The sequence below is a fragment of the Rana temporaria genome, chromosome 4 (assembly GCF_905171775.1).
Source record: "Rana temporaria chromosome 4, aRanTem1.1, whole genome shotgun sequence".
Classification (NCBI taxonomy): Eukaryota; Metazoa; Chordata; class Amphibia; order Anura; family Ranidae; genus Rana; species Rana temporaria.
Genome location: NC_053492.1, coordinates 220,855,882 through 220,876,965, shown reverse-complemented (window position 1 = coordinate 220,876,965; position 21,084 = coordinate 220,855,882). Strand labels below are relative to the sequence as shown.

General features: G+C 40.2%; 1 long non-coding RNA gene across 1 annotated transcript; it reads right to left on the bottom strand.

Moving 5' to 3' along the window:
* Positions 1–15,152: 15,152 nt before the first annotated feature.
* LOC120937011 lies at positions 15,153–16,483 on the bottom strand. Its single transcript, XR_005748661.1, has 5 exons — positions 16,155–16,483; positions 15,899–16,030; positions 15,713–15,792; positions 15,514–15,588; positions 15,153–15,247 (listed from the first exon to the last, which is right to left on the bottom strand). It is a non-coding gene; the product is annotated as an uncharacterized LOC120937011 (long non-coding RNA).
* Between the last annotated feature and the right edge of the window lie 4,601 nt (positions 16,484–21,084).

Genomic DNA, 21,084 nt, shown 5'->3' with positions numbered 1-21,084 from the left:
TCACGTCTTTGTCAAAATTGCGGTAGAAGGTGTTTAACGACTTAAGGACCGGAAGGATTTGCTCCCTTAATGACCAGGTAAATTTTTGCGATACGGCACTGCGTCACTTTAACTGGCAATTGTGCGGTCATGCGACGTTGTATCCAAACCAAATTTGTGTCCGTTTTTCTCACAAATAGAGCTTTCTTTTGGTGGTATTTGATCACCTCTGTGGTTTTTATTTATTTGTTGTGCTATAAACAAACAAAAAAAAGCATACATTTTGAAATAATAATATATTTTTTACTTTTTGCTATAATAAATTCCCCCCCCCCCCAAAAAAATCAAACTTCTTCATCAGTTTAGGCCAATATGTAGTCTTTTACATATTTTTGGTAAAAAAAAACGCAATAAGCACATATATAGATTGGTTTGCGCAAAAGTTATGTCTACAAAATAGGGGATAGATTTATGGCAGTTTTATTATTTATTTATTTTTTACTAGTGATGGCGGAGACCTGCGATTTTTAGTAGTATTTCGACATTTCAACGAACAGATCTGACACTTTTGACACTTTTTGAGACCAGTGAGGTGTTTCAAAAAATGTGGAGGAAGTGCACTGCCTGGGAGCAGAGAGAGATCATTCATTATTGCTGATCACTAAGAACAGCAGATCTCTCTCTACTCCCCTGTCAGAACAGGGATCTGTTTGTTTACATACACAGATCCCCATTCTGGCTCTCTATGGAGCGATCACGGGTGGCCGGAGGACATTGCGGCCGCCGACCACACACGTCAGCTCCAGTGCACGCCCCCTATCACTCTTAAATCGGCTGACGTACACCTACGGTGATTCAAGCAGGGGAGCCAACCTGTCGCAGTATAATGAAGGTGGCTGGTCAGCAGGCGCTTAAGGACAACATTTATTTTTAAAGTCTCCTGATGGTAAGCAAAGCCTCATTTTTAAGCATCTAGGACCTGGTATTGTGCCCCCCTTGTGAGCTGGGAATATGACAATGGCTACCAAAGAATGAATGAACCCTTACATGTAACCAAATGTTATCACTAACCCTTTATATATAACGAAAGTATTGTGCTCACTTTGTCAGCCATATTTATAAACAAAAGGCATAGGATTGTCACGACAGTGTCACATGTGATCACATGACTTTTTTTTGTTAATGAAAGATTAGGCTCAACATTGGAGCTAGCGTTAATAATAGGGTTAAGGTTGGATTCTTTCACCAACTAATGCCTAGTACACACAACCGTTTTTTCCGACAGAATTCCTCTCAGCCTGCCTTGCATACACATGCTCAGACAAAAGTCCACCTGTCCAAAGTGTGGTGACCTACAACACGTATGACGGCACTATAAAGGGGAAGTTCCATTCCAACGGCGCCACCCTTTCTGGTTTCTGATTTTCAGGTCGTTCTTCATAGGCCTTGCTGTTCTTCAGTGCATTCTGTTAGTTTGTACAGCTGACCGTTATCTAGCTATGTTGTGTGTACGTACTTATCGTAGAGTTCGTGCTGTGCATAAGGCTTGGTGTTTTGGCTCTTGCTTTGACCCAAGCTCAATCCATGAACAGGGTGAGGAGGAGTTTATGGATGAAAAATTGTTCTTCACATCTGTCACATACCTTTGCTGCGGGAGATCCAGGAGAATAATCCTGATGACTTCAGGAATTTTTTCTCCGGATGACGGACCCCATCTTTCACCGTCTGTTGGCTTTGCTGTCCCCCTATATCACAAGGCAGGACACCATCATGTGGGAAGCCATCACTGCCTAGCAGAGATACCTGGCCACAGGGAGAAGTCTGCAGGACCTGAAGTTCTCGACAAGCATCTCCCCTAGGCTCTGGGGATCATTATACCAGAGACCTGTTCTGCCATCATCCAAGTCCTGCAGAAGAACTATATTAAGGTAAGCTTTTTCCTTTAACATCACATTGTATGTATTTAATGTATTCTAATGTATTGTATTTCTTTCATCATTCTCGAATTACCATGATTGTAATATGCTGTGAATGTTCCGTTTTTCCCCATGCATGCTGTAAGCTTGTAATGCTCCGTTTTTGGCCTACATGCATATTGCCCTTCATGCTATCCTTGGCCCATACACACCTAGCCTAGTCACTTCCCAATGTATTTTGTCAGCTCCATTGTAGTGCTTTTCCCTAAACACCTCCTAAAATGTTTACAAATGTTTTTGTTTTCATTAAATTCAGGCAGAGTGGCAGAGTCTTTTTTTTGACGGCCTAAACTCAGCTAGAACCCCCCCCCCCCCCCTGAAATGTGTACAAATGTTTTTGTTCTCATTAAATTCAGGCAGATTGGCAGAGTCTTTTTTTGCAGGGTCCAAACTCAACTAGAACCCCCCTAATTTTTTTACAATGGGGCATCAGAGGGGGTGAGGAATCTGATGAGTGGGTCTTATATTTTTGTCTTTAAATACTCCTTTAAATAAATGTTAAACTGATGTTGGCCAAGAATGTTTTTGTATAATCTGCGTGCAATGTTATGTGCAAAAGTAATAATAGATTGTTTTCTTGTTTGACTCCAGTTTCCTTCTATGTCACAGGAATGGCAGACCGTGGCCTCCCAGTTTGCCCAGCGGTGGGACTTTTCCAACTGCGGGAGGACAATAGATGGGAAGCATGTCTGCATCATCCCACAACCCCATTCGGGGTCTTACTACTATAACTACAAGGGTTTCCATAGTACAGTGATAATGGCGGTGGTGTCGGCGACATATGATTTTTTATATGTGGACGTGGGGAAAATGGCCGGATGTCGGATGGTGGCATGTTTTCCAAGACTGAGTTCTCCCAACGTCTCCAGAGGGATGGTCAGGCTTTGCCACCTGATGAAGACAACGTGGAAACAAACATGTGTTTGTCGCCGATGAAGCGTTTGGGCTTGAAAAACATCTGATGAGGTCATTTCCCCAGTGGACCCTCACCCCCTGAAAGGAGGGTGTTTAATTACCGGCTGGCCAGAGCCAGAAGAGTGGTCGAGAATGCGTTTGGCATAATGGCCAGCCGGTTCCGCCTATTTCACACATCCATCAATATGGCAGAGTACAAACTAAATCACATTATCATGGCATGCTGTGTTCTGCACAACTTTCTCTGGAAAACTGTTTCGAATTATATGCCCTTATATACGGGTAGAGGGGCCATTGCTATGCCAGAAGATTCTTGATTTCTTTGAAAATAATATATATTTTTTTACCTGTAATCATCTTGAATTTGATTTACTGCTTGTGTTTTATTTAGCTGTCTCCTAGGTTCTCCTAGTGCATTTGTAGTGCTAAGTGTGAATTTTCCTTTAGTAAATAGCCCCCATTGCCACTGTAAACCCCAAATTATAAAAAAGATGGTATTGAGCATAGAAAGAAGAAGCCACACATTGTAAATTTTAAAATTTTTTACTCCGTGCACATTCACATGTGTGTTATAAAACATTATTTCCAAAATATACATCTGTGTTTAACCGCTTGCCGACCAGCCACTGCAGTTATACAGCGGCAGGACGGCTCTGCTGGGCGAGACCACATAGATCTACGTCATCTCGCTGAGCAGCCAATCGGGGCGCGCCGCCGGAGGCAACCCCCGCTCGCCCCTGGCGCTGGCGGCATGCACGGCGGTCGCGATCACCGCCGGGCACCCGCGATTGCTTGTTACAGAGCGAGAAACTGTCAGGGGGGGAAATGACCTATCGCATGTTTATACAATGTATGAACAGCGATTTGTCATTTCCCCATGTCAGTCCCTTCAGTTAGAACACACCCAGGGAACATGATTAACCCCTTCCTCGCCCCCTAGTGTTAACCCCTTCCCTGCCAGTGGCATTTTTATAGTAATCAATGCATTTTTAAATGCCAATGGTCCCAAAAATGTGTCAAAAGTGTCCGAAGTGTCCGCCATAATGTGGCAGTACCGATAAAAATCGCTGATTGCCGCCATTACTAGTAAAAAAAAATATTAATACAAATGCCATGAAACTATCCCCTATTTTATAAACACTATAACTTTTGCACAAACCAATCAATAAATGCTTAATGCGATTTTTTTTTACGAAAAATATGTAGAAGAATACGTATCGGCCTAAACTGAGGAAAACATTTTTTTATATATATTTTTGGGGATATTTATTATAGCAAAAAGTAAAAAATTTAATTTTTTTTCGAAATTGTCGCTCTATTTTTGTTTATAGCGCAAAAACTAAAAAACGCAGAGGTGATCAAATACCACCAAAAGAAAGCTCTATTTGTGGGAAAAAAAGGACGCCAATTTTGTTTGGGAGCCACGTCACACGACTGCGCAATTGTCAGTTAAAGCAACGCAGTGCCAAATCACAAAAAGTGGCCCGGTCATTGACCAGCAATATGGTCTGGGGCTGAAGTGGTTAAAAAAATATTTTTTCTTTAACAGGCATGTTTAAAAACAAAACATACAAAACTCCGGAGGTTACAAATTTCAATGTTCAAAATGTGAAGGCTGTTGCCTTTATTAGATCGGGGGGTGATGTCACCCCTGTAAAAGCCAAATTTAGTAGATGCACACAAATACGGATTCAAAATGGGGATCTCCCTCCTGATCCCATGCCTAATGTAAACATGTGCTATCTGCCATCATGGGGAATCAATGGACGTGTTTTGTTGGTGCAACCCCTTCCTCTCACCTACTTGAGTTGCAAGGAAGGGTTTGTACCCACAAAATGTGTACATTGATATCCCCCCGATGGCAGATAGCACATGTTAACACACTGTGTGCATCTTCAAAATTTGGCTTGAAGAAAGTAGTAACATTTTTAAACATAGTGCATAAGAAAAAGGGGGTGAATTTGGGGTTTCTTTAGATTCGCCCCAAAACATCAATCATGTTCTTAAATTTTTGATCCATAAGATTGATATTATTCCTCATGATGTCTAGTTCTCGACCACACACCATGATTTCCTGTATTAATATTTGTGCACTAGCACTTGTGAAATGAGGAGTTTCTTCTTCACCAACATGTTCATCACCTAAAAAAAAAGTATTATAAAAAGATGCAGGCTTACATCTCTTACCTGAATCTGTGGTGATAGACGCTGACCTGTTGTGGTGACAATTTCCACCACTTCATCCACCTCTCCTTCCTCAACATCTTCATCTTGGGGTTCTCTCTGGTACCCTTCTTTAGGAAGTGTGGGGTTCCTGGTGCCCTCTGAGTGGTGTCCTCCGAGTCTTCGCTCCTCTATGAGAATGAAACAAAGGGTATACTTAGCACAAAGATATTTGAGGCCAAAAATATGAATATGAAACATTGCTTGGAAGTGTGGTACAATTGTCTGTTTTGGCAGAGTTCCAAGCTGAAGACATGATTTTTTTCCTTACCAAAGATGGAATGTTTACCTTTTTTGGCCAAGTTTCACACATGGAGACACCCCGAGTATCCACTGGAGCACCTGTGTGGGACACCCTAAAAAGGTTATTCTGGTGTCCCACACTAGTAATTCTGAGTCCAGATGTGTAAACAGCTGCTGAGTGTCCTCTCCTTTACATGGAACCAAGCTTGCATTTCATTCTAGTTACAAACACATCTAGACATCTAGACAACAATGTAATAAATGTATTTTAATACAAATAGGCATGACCATAAGAAGTTAAACATTGTATGTAGTGGACGAACAATGTTTTCCTACGACCGATTACGAAAAGCACACCTAACAACATGCAAGTTATAATGATAATAGGAACACAGGAGAAATACTTACTTTTTTGAAGCATTCTTTTGATTCTTCTGTATTGATCAGGCTCCCTCAATTTCAGGTCTGACCAGAGTTTCCTCAATTTTGTTTGGGAGCCACGTCGCACGACCGGGCAATTTTCAGTTAAACCGACCCAGTGCCGAATTGCAAAAAGAGGCCAGGTCCTTAACCTGCATATTGGTCCGGGTCTTAATCGGTTAAAAAATAAATTAAATAAAAGTAAAAAAAAAAACTATTATGGATATCTGGCTTTAAAAAACAAATATTCAAGAGATCACGAGAAATAATAAATAAACAAGTTTGTCAGAACTCTATATGAATATCAGCAGCAAAACAAGTTCATTATTGTAGCATTATAAAGAAAAAAAGAATGCACTAAAAATAATAATATACGTGACAAATGTGATATCTCCATTTTTACTCATCCAGTTTTACCAGAAAGAGCGTTCCTGTCTCATACTTGATTCTGAGCATGTGCGGTTTTTTGCCCGTCGGAAAACCATACAGACGAACGGTTTTCCTGCCGGGATTTTTCCTGATGGGAAAAAAAGAGATCCTGCTCTCTTTTTTTGTCTGTTTTCCCGTCGAAAAAACTGCGATGGAGCATACACACGGCCGGGATTCCTGACGAAAAGCTCTCATAGTAGTTTTTCCGTCCGAAAAACGCCCGTGTGTACGAGGCATAAGCCATTGATCAGTGCTAAAATGCAGTACATCTGATGTCTGAATCTAAGTAGTCCACATGACCAATTTGGATTTTTTCACCAACAAAGCCATTGATCAGTGCTAAAATGCAGTACATCTGATGTCTGAGGCCCCGTACACACGTCCGAGGAACTCGACAGGCAAAACTCATCGTTTTGCTCGTCGAGTTCTGTGTGAAGCCGCCGAGGATCTCGGTGAGCCAACTTTCCTCATTGAACAACGAGGAAATAGAGAACATGTTCTCTATTTGGCTCGACGAGGAACTCGTCGGCTTCCTCGGCCGAAAGTGTACACACGGCCGAGATTCTTGGCAGAATTCAGCTCCGATCGAGTTTCTGGCTGAATTCTGCCGAGAAACTCGGTCGTGTGTACGGGGCCTGAATCTCAGCAGTCAATGACATGTTTTGAGGCAAAATTGGATGGAAAATTGTCAATTTGCTAATTTAATTACAGAGAAATCACTGTAATCATGTCTGAAGTATCAATTTATTTATTAATCAAGCAAGTGATAATGTATTAATTAAAAAATTGTTTGTATTAAATCAAAATGTTTTATCTCATAGCATTTTAATTTTCTATGCAAGATGGGCTTTGCTAAGAACATTTCAAAGACGTGTAGCAAATGACTTAAAATTACTGTGCAACAAAAAAAATCACAACGTATAAACAATTTTTTTTAAATAAATTAATATGCTAACATTTTTAATATTTTATTATTGGATATTAATACACTCAGATGTAAACAATAAATAATGATATTTACTAGCCAGTATTGAAGGACTTATTCTGCTTTTTTTAAACTACAATTGGTACTGTTTATCTGAAAACAGAGAGACAAGATTGTTTATCCGCATTTACAAAAAATTCCACTAACAGGCTAGATTGGTGATCATCCAAGAATAGAGGCTCAACATGTCTTAAGAGCTTCAGTTCTAGACATTTCAAAAGAGAAAACAACTTCAGTATTCTACCATGTTCATTAGTCTCCAATGAACACTGAATCCACGAAGTGTAAAAATTGCATTGTGGGCTATTTTTATAATTGGAGAATTATAAGGATGTCCATGACTTGTAGTTTATATATTTGTGTTTTATTTTTTTCTTGGGGGACTTGGCCTTTCTTTCTACAATAAGTGTTCCATTCTTCAATAATATACAATGCAGGTCAATGTACACAGAATAGCATCTACATTGTTTTGGGATTCATTAAATTCTGTAATAAACTATTCCTATATTCAAAAATGTTGTCTTACAGTCACTTAAACCATTCATTGTTAGAGACAAAAAACAAACAAAAAAAATATGGTGTAGCACAGGATCACAGCACAGGATCACATGAGCTTTTCCAGTGCTGGACCTGAACTTTACAGAGATAATAAAAAGATGTTACACAAGTCTATGATCTAACAGGGCAAAGGAAATTCATTCTCCCCTTCCCCTAGTATTGTCATACATGCCTTATGACAGTTTATGAGCTGGATTCCCTGTAATATGGTGATCAACAAATGACTATTCTGTGGCCTCTTTTAGTTCCAAACAAATGAATTGGAATGTGGTTCCAACCAGAAGCTACTGGCTTTCATAGGATGTAGAGGACCATTAAGACAGAAAGTCCCACCTCCTAAAAGATACCAGTATGGAAAAAAATATATTACACAAGTCTATGATCTAACAGGTAGGGATGAGCCCGATGTTCAAGTCGAACGTAAGTTCGACTCGAACATTCGCTTGTTTGCAGAATAGCAAATAATTTGGGGTGTTCGCGGCAAATTTGAAAGCCACGGAACGCCCTTAAAAGTCTATGGGAGAAATCAAAAGTGCTCATTTTAAAGGTTAATATGCAAGTTATTGCCATAAAAAGTGTTTGGGGACAGCAGTTTTTTTGGGAGCAGTGATTTTAATAATGCTTAAAGTGAAACAATAAAAGTGAAATATTCCTTTAAATTTCATACCTGGGGGTGTCTATAGTATGCCTATAAAGAGGTGCATTTTCCCGTGTTTAGAACAGTCCCTGCACAAAATGACATTTCTAGAGGAAAACAAGTAATTCCAAACTACTTGCGGCTATAATGAATTGTCGGGTCCCGGCAATACGAATAAAATTCATTTAAAAAAACGCCATGGGTTTCCCCCTTCAGGTCTGGTATGGATATTAAGGGGAACCCTGCACCAAATTAAAAAATGGCGTAGGGGTCTGCCAAAAATCCATACCAGACCCTTATCCGAGCATGCAACCTGGCAGGCCGCAGGAAAAGAGGGTAGGTGAGAGAGCTCCCTGAACAGTGCATTGCATACTAGCATATTATGAAATACTTACCTTAGAACAAAGCCCTGCAGCAGCGCACTGTCACCGCAGACAAGGCTTCCATGTTCACCCAGTCTTTCTTCCGGGTTTGAGTTGTCGGAGAGTCTGATAGGCTGAGACGCGATTACGTCACCACCGCGCATGTGCACTGGAGTCACGGAGCTCGGAAGGGACAGCACGAGTATGCCATCCCTTTAGAGTACATGTGTCTGTGACATCACGGGCTACATGCAGAGTGAATATCTCCTAAATGGTGAAAGTTTAGGAGATATTCACTGTACCTACAGGTATGGCTTTGCTATAGGCTTACCTGTAGGTACAAGTCAAAAAGAAGAGTTTACTACCAATTTCAGGTAATAAACACTTTAACCATAAAAAAAATAGAGGAAAAAAAATAACTGCCCATATCACTAAAAACAGTGTTACAAACATGTACAAAAAACAAATCCCTGTGCCTTGTTTACCACTTAACCGAAAATTATAAAAAAAAAAACAAAAAACGAATTGAATCTACTGAAATTAACAGACATGATAATATCCTAAATAAATCCAAATTAAAACATATTATTACAAGTTAGACAGTAAAGATGGCCATAAAAAGTTTAAATTTTGCCTTATTCCTACAAACCCCCTCGCTCAACAAACATAATTTTAAAAATGAACTGGGGTTAGGTGGAAAACTCCCAGCTGAACAGTGACTGCTTCCTATCAGATGTAGTCACTCTTTGGCAGTGCCATTGTATTCAGGCAGCAACAGATGCAGCAGCTACCTGAATACAGCCTCCAGCAGTAGAGATTCATCCATCCACACTTTCAACATAGGTGGTGGAATCCATGGATTTTCTCTTATTCAGCCCACAGACTGAACAAGAAAGTATCAACCCAAGTATTGCTTTCTTAAAGCGGGGGTTCACCCTAAAAAAAAAAAAAAAAACATTCCATCTAGCATAGTAGCGTGAGCTACAGTATGCCTTTTTTTTTTTCAATCCCGGAGATAAGTTTCAGTCTAGTAGGCGTTCCTAGTCAGAGGGGAACATGATTGATGGCCTGCTATGGCGCGTCACGCCTCACGGAAATAGCCGAAATAGGACGTGGCTCTTCACGGCGCCTGCGCAGTCAGCTCCGATGTCTGTGAGCAGGAGCCGTAAAGCGCCGTGAAGAGCCGAGTCCTACTCGGGAGGCGTTACGCACAATAGCTGGCCATCAATCATTGTCCCCTCTGACTAGGAACGCCCATTCCCCGCGGGGAGCCTGAAATGTATCTCCGGGATTAAACAGTGAGTACGGGGCCAAAAAAATAAATAAAGGCATACTGTAGCTCGCGCTACTATGCTTGATTTAATGGTAGAATGTTGCTATTGAGGGTGAACCACCGCTTTAAATCACTGCCATGATCTCAACATTCTTAAAGATGGGTAATTAAAAAAAAAGTAGCCAGCACAGATAAAGTATCTAAAAGGTTAATTTTCCATTGTAGTAACCTACACTATTAGCATAGAGCATTAGCCATAGACATTTCAGAGCACATTGTTAATAAATTGTTTGTATCTACTTTTAAACCAGAAAAAATCCCATTCCTCTAACTGATCTAGCAAATACTTTTTTTCCAAAGAGGTCATTGATCTGTCTTCTTTAGATGTGGCTCCTTCACCTAGATCCCCTGTAACTTTTTAGTGGCTGTACAAAGTCTACTACTTTTCACTTGACCTACCTACATTTTGGAGGTTATTTACAAAAGGCAAATCCACTTTACACTACAAGTGCAAACTAAAAGTGCAAAGGGGACTGGAAATTGCACTGAAAGTGCACTTGGCAGTGCAGTCGCTGTAAATCTGAGGGGTAGATCTGAAATGAGGGGAAGCTCTGCTAATTTTATAATCCAATCATGTGCAAGCTAAAATGCTGTTTTTTATTGTCCTTGCATGTCCCCCTCGGATCTACAGTGACTGCACTTTCAAGAGTACTTTCAGTGCATTTTCAAGTGCACTTTGCACTTGTAGCTTGCACTTGTAGTGCAAAGTGGATTTGCCTTTCGTAAATAACCCCCTCTTGGTCTCCAGCAAGATTAATTAATTTACTTGATTTGTGAATATATGGTCTTGATAAGTATAGACAACTTAGCTTAAAATGAACATTATACAATTGTTTTGTTGTGTTATGCACTGATAAAAATGATTTTGTTGGCTTGTAATTTTAACATAAAAAAATCATAATTTTCAACATAAAATTAAATGTTAACTAATTTGCTTTGATATTTTAAGTACCTTACTTAATTTTCATTAGTTCTTAAAACACACCTTTTACATTTACGAAAATAATGTATACTATTGGGTAATCTAGACAAAACTTTTAAGCTATTTGCATTTCCATATTCTAATTGAGTTACATTTACTTTAAAAAATTATCTTTTCATTTGACTGAAATTGCGGGATGTGATTGCACGAGTTTTGATGCTGTAAATTTTAAAGAGCTTGACATCTTTTGAAACTTTGAAAGCCTGCACAAGGCTTTGAGGCCCATCAGGACAAAAGAGCACCACCAGTGACAATAATTTTTCCAAGTCACTACAAAGCCATACAATGCCATTTGAAAGGTAAGAATGAACATTGAACAAATTATTGTTCACATGCTTTAAATGTTGCTTAACATACTATCCAAAATGTTTCTTTTTTTTTTGCAGATTAATATATTTATAATAAATGGACATACGTCCATTGTATACACCTATTGAGACATCTCACTTGTGCACACGCAAAGTTTGTGCTTACTGCATGCTGCAGAATGCAACCAAGATGCAGGGTGAGGAACTGCCAGCTTAAAAACTATTTGTGCCACAAAAATGTATTTAAATTTCAGTCGGTTCGGTTTTTGAGATATTGGAATTCAAATTCAGATTATGTATCATCAAGCCCCGCCCACTTTGCACCCAATGTTATTAAAATGTAAAAACAAAGATAGCATTCCTTCACACTGCATCTGTGCCGATTTGTGCTGCAAAAACAAACGTTTGGTTTCAGAGATATTGCGCATTATAGTTGATGAAACCTCTCCCACTTTGCACTACATGTTATTACATTTTAAAAACAATTATACTATTTGTTTGTGCTGCGTCTGTGCTGATTTGTACCGCAAAAACAACATTTCTGTTTGTTCGGTTTTTGAGATATTGGACATTCAACGTTAAATTATGTAACCTAAAGCCCCGCCCACTTTGCATGCTGTTATTACCTTTCAAAAACAAACCAAATACCATATTTATGCTGCATTGGCATGAAAAACAAACATATTGGTATAGTGTATTTTGTTCATATAGCACTCTCATTTTGTATCAGAGAGAATGATTATAGGACTCATTTATGCTTTTATCCTGAGCTACCCTGAAAACCTAAAAAATACATCTGAAGTTTTTCAGAAGATATTTTTAGAGCTAGATGTGAATCTATCTTCAAAAGTTCACACTAATTGTTTGCCGACCAGCTACCGTCATTATACTGCAGCATGTTGGCTCTCCTGCACAAACCGCCGTAGGTGTATGTTGGTCTTTGCACAGGAGATAGCGGGAACGCACCTGCCACTTTCCACGGGAGCGTGCCCACGCGTCCGTCAGACTCGAGGCTCGCTGGCGACTCACTATAATGGCATACAGAGGCAGAACGGGAATCTCCCTATGTAAACAAGGCGATTCCTGTTTTGCCAGATGACATGTCAGAGATCTTCTGTTCCCAGTGATCAGAAACAGCTATCTCTGTCATGTCCCTGGTAGACCACCCCCCCCCCACAGTTAGAACACACCCAGGGAACACACTTAATGCCTTGATCACCGCCTAGTGTTAACCCCTTTCCTGCCAGTGTCATTTATACATTGATCATTGCATTTTTATAGCACCAATCAATGTAATAATGTCACTGGTCTCCAAAAAGTGTCATTTAGGGTCAGATTTGTCCACCGCAATGTTGAAAATCGCAGATCGCTGCCTTTATAAGTAAAAACAATAAAAAATAAATAAAAGTCCCTAAATCTATCCCATAGTTTGTAGACGCGATAACTTTTGGGCAAACCAATCAATTTATGCCTATTGTGATTTTTTTAAACAAAAATATTGAGAAGAATAAACTGATGAATAAATTTGTTTATGGGGATATGTATTATAGCAGAAATTAAAAAAAATATTTTTTTGTTTATAGCGCAAAAAAACAACAACGTAGAGGTGATCAAATATAACCAAAAGAAAGCTCCATTTGTGGGAAAAAAAACGAAGGTCAAGTTAAAGCGATGCAGTGCCACATCGCAAAAAATGGCCTGTTCGTTAAGGGGTCAAATCCTCATGGGAAATTACTTTCCTAAAAGGCTTAAAAAAAATACATTCTGTATTCCATGTTCTTTACAGATATACTGTATATACATGTGTTTCAGTTTGATGTGTTAGCTGAGAAAGAGGCAGTTTTTTCTTTAAATGTTTACATTTACATTTGATGCTGCTTTAATAATATTACATTTGTAACACTTTATAAATTATAAATGTTAATTTGTTTTGAAAGCCTGTTTCATGAGACTATTCCCTTTTTTAAATACCTTATTATTGTATTATTTTTATAAGGACAGCACAGTGGTGTAGTGGGTTGGACTTTTGTTTAGCAGCAACAGAGTCACTGGTTCAAATCCTGACCACGACACTCCCTGCCTGCCTATGTTTTACACAGTGCCCACGTAGGTTTCCTCCCAAACTCCAAAGACAAGCTGGTAGGGTAACTGACTCCTGTGTAAATTGAATCCACTATGTGTATGTATAACTGTGAGTTAGGGATCTTAGATTGAAAGCCCCTTGAGGGTAGGGACTGATGTGAATGTACAATGTATATGTTAAGCACTTCGTAAATTGACAGTGCTATATAAGTACTTAATAAATAAGTTAATGTATGTGTTCCTAACTTAACCTTTTCTATAAACTGGATTAATTCAGTTGGCTTTACTTAAACTTTTCTATAAACTGGAAAAATTCAGTTGGCTTTACTTGAACCTATGGTCTATAAACTGGAAAAATTAAGTTGGCTTTACTTAAAAATATAGGGCCAGATTCACATACAAATGCGTTACGCTGCGGCGGCGTAACATATCCCATTTACATTACACCGCCGCAAGTTTACAGCGTAAGTGCTTGATTCACAAAGCACTTACCTGTAAACTTGCGGCGGCGTAGCGTAAATCTGCCCGGCGCAAGCCTGAATAATTTAAATGGGGCGGGGACCATTAAAATTAGGCGCGTTCCCGCGCCAAACGTACTGCGCATGCTCCGTCCCTAAAATTTCCCGACGTGCATTGCGCTAAATGACGTCGCAAGGACGTCATTGGTTTCGACGTCAACGTAAATGGCATCCAGAGCCATTCACGGACGACTTACGCAAACGACGTGAAATTTAAAAATTAGACGCGGGAACGACGGCCATACTTAACATTGGTCAGACCACCTAGAGGGCATGGTTAGTTTTACGCGACGTATCTCTACGGAAACTACGTAAATTTAGAGCGACGGGCAAAGAGGACGTTCGTGAATCGGCGTAACTAGTCATTTGCTTATTCTACGCCGACCGCAATGGAATCGCCACCTAGCGGCCGGCCTAGAATTGCAGCCTAAGATCCGACGGTGTAAGTCACTTACACCTGTCGCATCTTAGGGCTATCTATGCGTAACCTGATTCTATGAATCAGGCGCATAGATACGACAATCGTATCTCAGAGATACGACGGCGTTTCAGGAGACGCCTTCGTATCTCTTTTGTGAATCTGGCCCATAGTTCCAAAACAAATGTGGGCACATTCTGTGTTACAAAGTTGCTGATGCTTTGATACATATGTTACATAGTGTATTAAAAATTAAAACATTTTAAATGTAAATTTGTGGGCTATAGGCTAATATTTTTTTTTTCATGCATACTATATTATGTGTGAAACCTTGAGATGCTTGAAATGATTTTTGTGTCCTGATACATCATCCCCAATTATATAATATGCACAAAAATAAGAATTTATATGGGATTTTTAAAAGAGAATTATGAGAGATGGTTTTTCAGAAGGAATTCCACTCAACTTGGCATGCATACACACGGTCACAGAAAAGTTCTTTGAACCTTTGTCTGTCAAGAACGCGGTGACGTACAACACTATGTAGATTGGGGGGTATGTGATCGAGAGTCCTAAAAAAGGATACAGCACCTCATCCCAAAATAGATTCAAAGGAGGGGAATTTTTTGGAAGAGTTGGGGGGATTATTGCGGTGCGATGAAGAAAACCAGACAAAGTATGTATGTATATATAAAAATATATAAAAAAGGTTTATTCATTCAATTTTTACAAAATATAGTAATTCAATATACAGATAGTGCATAAATTATTTTGTGGGAGCAAGATCTAGAAATAATTTTTTCGATCAGGTCAACCCTACTAGTTTCGCCTCTTGGCTTCTTCAGGGGAATTAGGACAAGATCGTCTCTCTAGATTACTCTAAAGAGATGAAAAAGAATAAAACAATTTTAACATATGCATACAATATAAGCTCTAAAAGAACTTCGATTATATATGTTCAACAAAACATGTCATGTATATAGAGTACAAACAAAAGTTTGGCTGGGATCTCTGGCGGGGCAAGAGAAACCAAAGTTCATAGGAGCAAATGCGCATATATCCACAGCCTGGTAGCAGCCAATGCTGTTCAGCCCATGAGAGGGGGCTGGCAGCAAAATTCCATAGGTAGGAGAAATAAAACCTACCCTAGCTTCATGCACAGCCAGTCAAGGAAAAACCCCCTCAGGGTGGATATTGAAATCCAAGTTCAACTGACAGGACTTAAAAATACAGAAGAAAAAGAATCTATGTTAGAATATGTGTTATTAAATTATGATCTGTTTCAACTAATTAAACAAATCCATAATAGAGTCAATAGGGTTAATATATGTAAAACAGCCATACCTTGAAGCGTAATAAAATCAAGGTGAATACAGGGGAATTAAGTAAGACAATAACATGGGCACTGAAGAGCCTCAATTCATCTGAGAAAAAAAAAAAAAAAGTGTTTAAATAGATTTAGTATACTTCATAAAGTTAGTGAGAACATGGGTAACTAAATTATTAAGTGTAAGCAAGGGATCAACTTACATGGAGTATTTAACTAGATGAACAGTCTGAGTGCAAGCAAACATCAGCTGGTGATAGAAAGTCAAAGGATAGTCGTTTGCAGCAAAAATCAAGGACCAGTCAATTGCAGCTGAAAAGTCCACAGATAATCTCCTTTAAAAAGGGTAGAAAATGAATGAAAATAAATGAAAAAGTGAAGGTTTAGCCATAAGTATTCAAACCTTACACAGAGGAGACAATAGTGAGGAGAGTGAATGGTTGCAGGATGGAAACTTACCTATCTTTAAGAGGAATAAAGACATCTGTCAGTACCCTGTTGGTAGCAGACAGATAATGATCATATCATGCTATATATAGCCTGTTGGGGAGGCGGGTGCATCGCGATTGGATCTCAGAGGTCACATGGTCGCTGAGATGCCTACAATTCCCACACTCCTTAGCGCTGAAGCAGCCGTGTCATATGATGACACCGGCCAATCAGCAGAGCCGCACTCTGGAGAAAAAGGAAAAAAGGAAGGAAACGTATGAGTGCAGAGGGGAGGAACACAGAGCACTAAAAGAGAGCGATTGCCAGCCAGCAGCACCAAAACAGTCACACATACACAGAGCTGCGTGGACCATGACCGCAAGCTGACTGATCAAGGCAAACCAAGCAATCAAACATGAAAGCAAAAGCAGTAGATCATATATTGTAGAAGTCAAAATATAATAAAGAATTAAGACAAACAAAAAATCACTAATAAGAAGGGGAGAGAGACCCTGAACAGGGATGTGAATGGGCTGATATATGGAAAAGGGCTGTAGTGGCTTATTGGGAAGGATGCGCATTACCTCCAGAACTAATTCGGGCTCAAGCTAGTCCCACATATAGGTGAACCCAGAAAGGAAAAATTGCCAAGCCAGAGACCCAAGCCAAAATAAAAAATTATATACAACATATTTACCAATAAAATGAAAAATGTAGGGTTTACACTATATGTACAAACATATGTATTCAGTATATTTCAATACATACAATCAAAAATCGACAACATTATTATTGATTCATAAATTATACATCAATATTCAAAGGAAGTAAATGTGGTTGTTATAATGATATATAGCAATATATAACACATTATTGCCCCCATCATAAATGGGAGCAGGTGGGTTGATTTTAGCCAGTGCCGGAACTTGCCCACTAGGTGGAATATGGGGCAAAGAGTTTGGTGGTCAAAGTAGAATACATGTAGGACCTGCTGGAGAGTGGCAATAGAGCAGGATGTAATGAGGAGGGAGGAAATGACCAGACCATAACACCTTTCTTAGATGGAATAACGTAGAGGCCACACCATTTTATTTAATAATAATAGAATTTCTTATAAATATTTCTTTCACAGAAAGGGCTTGAAACTGATATATTCGTTCAACCCCGGAAATTTAGTGGCATCTAACTGATGTATCCATTTGGTTTCAAGTTGGAGTAAGGTCTGGTCAATTCCTCCACCTCGAACATGTATAGGAACATGCTCCAGGGCTGAGAAACTTACAGCGTTAAGATCAAAGTCATGTAGGCAACCTACATGTCTATTTAAAGCAGTGGTCATTAGACGCTTATATAGAGGGTTGACATGGTCTCTAATGCGTTTAAAAAACGGTCTCTTGGTCTTGCCAACATAGAAACATCCACATTGGCAAGATGCCAAGTAGACGACGCCCACCGATTGACAGGTGACACGGAACTTTAGTTTGTGAATGCGACCGTTGGGTAAAAGAGTGACGTCATTGGTATATATAAACCGACAAATGTCACAGTTACCACAAGAAAAAGTACCTTTAATAGTAGATGTCTCACATTCCTTTCTGGTGTGGTGACTTTGGACAAGGCGATCCCTCAGTGAGGGAGTCCGTTTAAATGTGATTTCAGGATATAGTTTTATATATTTTGATATCGTATTGTCGGCTAGAAGTAGGGGCCAAATTTTTTTAAAAATCTGTCGCATTTGAATATGCTGTTGCGAAAATTTGGTCACTATTCTGATAGAGTCAGTTTTATTAGGTTGTTTATTGGCATTTGAATAAATAAGATTAGATCGGTCTAGTCTGATCACCTTGTTGAATGATCTTTTGAGCAAGGATTGACTGTAGCCCCTGGAGAGTAATCTACAGTATAGATCATTAGCTGCAGCGTGGAAATCTGTGTCTCTGGTGCAGTTTCTTTTGAGCCTCAGGAACTGGCTGTAAGGAATGCTATCCAAGAGTGGTTCAGGGTGGGCACTGGTCGCGTGCAAAACAGTGTTGCCCGCAGACGGCTTGCGATACAGTGATGTATGCAAGCGACCCATACGGTCAACATGGATACGCAGATCCAGGAAACTTACATCAGTTTGGCTACATTCCATGGTGAACTTTAGGTTGAAGGTGTTAATAGCCAATAATTGCATAAGGAGTGTGAGTTCCTCCCTAGAGCCATACCACAAAATCAGTATGTCGTCTATATATCTGTACCATTTAATGGCCTTAGACAACAGTTTTGACAGACATATGTTCGAAAAGATCTCCTTCTCCCACCCCCCCAGATACAGGTTAGCGTAGCTGGGGGCACACTTGGTCCCCATAGCCACTCCCTGTATCTGGAGGAAATGGGAGGAGTCGAACATAAATACATTTCTTGTTAAGATAAACTTCAAAAGTTTCAGGACAAAAGCATTGTAGGGATCAGAGTTTAGGCCACGTGCCTGTAATTCTATGGATATAATTTCAAGGCCTTTGGAGTGTGGTATACAGTTATACAGACTCTCCACGTCGAGGGCCACCAGCCAAGATCCAGGTGGAATGGACTTACCATCCAGAGTTTGGAGCAGGTGGATGGTGTCCTTTACATAAGAGGGAAGAGACGTAACATGTGGTAACAAATATCTGTCCACCAAGGTGCTGGCTTTTTCTGTTAAACCGTTGTATCCCGAAACGATCGGTCGACCTGGGGGATGTTCTAAAGGTTTATGAACTTTTGGTAGTGCATAGAATGTAGGGATTTTGGATTCCCTTATGTTCAAAAAATTCCAGGTATTTAAATCGATCGTGCCTTTTTGATAGGCTTCAAAAATCAGTTCATAGTACTCCTTATTGAAGTTTTCTATTAAAGTCTTAGAACACTAAGTACAACACTATGATGAGCCGAGAAAATGAAGTTCAATGCTTCCGAGCATGCATCGAATTGTTTCCGAGCATGCGTTGGGATTTTGCGCGTCGGACTCGCTACAGATGATCGGATTTTCTGATAGGATTTTTTTCCATTGGAAAATTTGAGAACCAGCTCTCAATCTTTTGTTGACGGAAATTCCGACAACAAAAGTCCGATGGAGCATACACACTGTCGGAATTTCCGTTCAAAAGCTCACATCGGATTTTTGCTGGCAGAATTTCCGATTGTGTGTATGGGGCATAACTTTCCTGTGGCCCTGAATCAGTTGACTGTGGGCTAAAGTCTGCTGTCAGCTGATGTCACAGAGCTGCTTCAAGCTCTGGAAGAATCCCAAACATATCACCAGGATCTACCCAGCTGTCTAATTAACAGCAGTCCCTTCTTTAGCTTGGTTCTCCAGTGAGAACTGGAGGGGCAAAGTGGAGAGCAGTGACAGACAGTCACCACTCTCTGCTGAAAGCTAAATGAAAAAAGACCATTCAGTGGTCATGTGATCTATCAATTTTTGAGCTTACAGCTGGCGGGGGACAATGCTGCAGCATAGAGGTCATTATGTACAGTATGTATGTATGTATGTTTTTTCGTGCGCCCATACTTCTCCTTTAAGCTGACAAAATGTAGGCATAAATATGTAAAAAGATTTGTATATATATTGTAATTGACATGAAATATTTCATTGTGCTAGTTTTTTTTTGCATACTCTTCTGATTACAGCATTGCAGTGGTAACAGGGAATGGAGCCACATTGTATTTGACAGCTTTGCTTCTTTAGGGGAGTAAATGAGAATGAAACCCAAAGAAACGACACCGAGTAACAAGATAACAGATGCCATACAAACATGGAGAGGGGCCACCTGCAATATATGCCCGGGACAAGGACTCTGGAATATAAAGGTTGAATGTGTCTATCTATACATTGTAAATGCTTTAAGGCCTCGTACAGACGACCGGATCTATCCGCTGGGATTGATCCGCGGATCAGTTCCAGCGGACAAATCCGGTAGTCTGTACGGCCTAGCGGATATTTATCCGCAGAGATTTCTCGGCCGGATCTATTTCAAGCGGATATAAATTTATTAGCATGCTAAGAAATATATCCGCTTGAATCGGGTCCAGCGGATTGATCCGGTGGTCTGTACAGACTCACCGGATCAATCCGTCCACTCCCCTCCCTCGCATGCGTCGTAATGATTCGACGCATGCGTGGAAGTACTTACATTCCAGCGGCGCGCACGTCGCCGCGTCATCATCGCGGCGACGGCGCGACACGTCACCGCGGATGAATTCTGCGTGGATTTTGATCCGATGGTGAGTACAAGCCATCGGATCCAAATCCGGAGGAGGAATCTCCGCTGGAAACGGTCCGGCGGACCGTTTCCAGCGGAGATCCCCTCGTGTGTACAGGGCCTTAGGGTCTATGGTAGAGCCTCTGTCTTTTTTCCATTAGGTTAAATATACTTTGCTGAATTAATCGTGGCAATAAATTTTTTTTTTCAGAAACAAAAAAATAGGTTGCTTGTATTCCAGGTTATACAAAACATAAATTTTGGGTAGGCATAGTGAAACTACACAATAGTGACTTTTCAGTCCACTGCCTCTATGTGAGTAGCTTCACACTGGTTGTTTGCAAAAAACACCAGGGCCCTTTTACCTCTGTAGCATTTACAGTATTTTTCAAACTTAAAGGGGTTGTAAACCTTCGTGTTTTTTCACCTTAATGCATCCTATGCATTAAGGTGAAAAAACACCTTGCAGTGTCTGGCCCCCCAGCCTCCCCGTTTTACTTACCTAAACCCCGAATTTCCATTGGCCTTGGCTCTCTCCACGGATTCTTGTCTCTTCATTGGGTAGATTGATAGCAGCGCAGCCATTGGCTCCTGCTGCTGTCAATCAAATCCAATGACGTGGGCGGCGGGGGCGGTGCTCAGTCCTGCATTCGTCGGCTACGGATGCGGAATGCTGGACACGGAAGCGCGCCTGCAAGGTAACCCCCTTGTAAAAGCGCTTGCCAGAGTGGGTTATC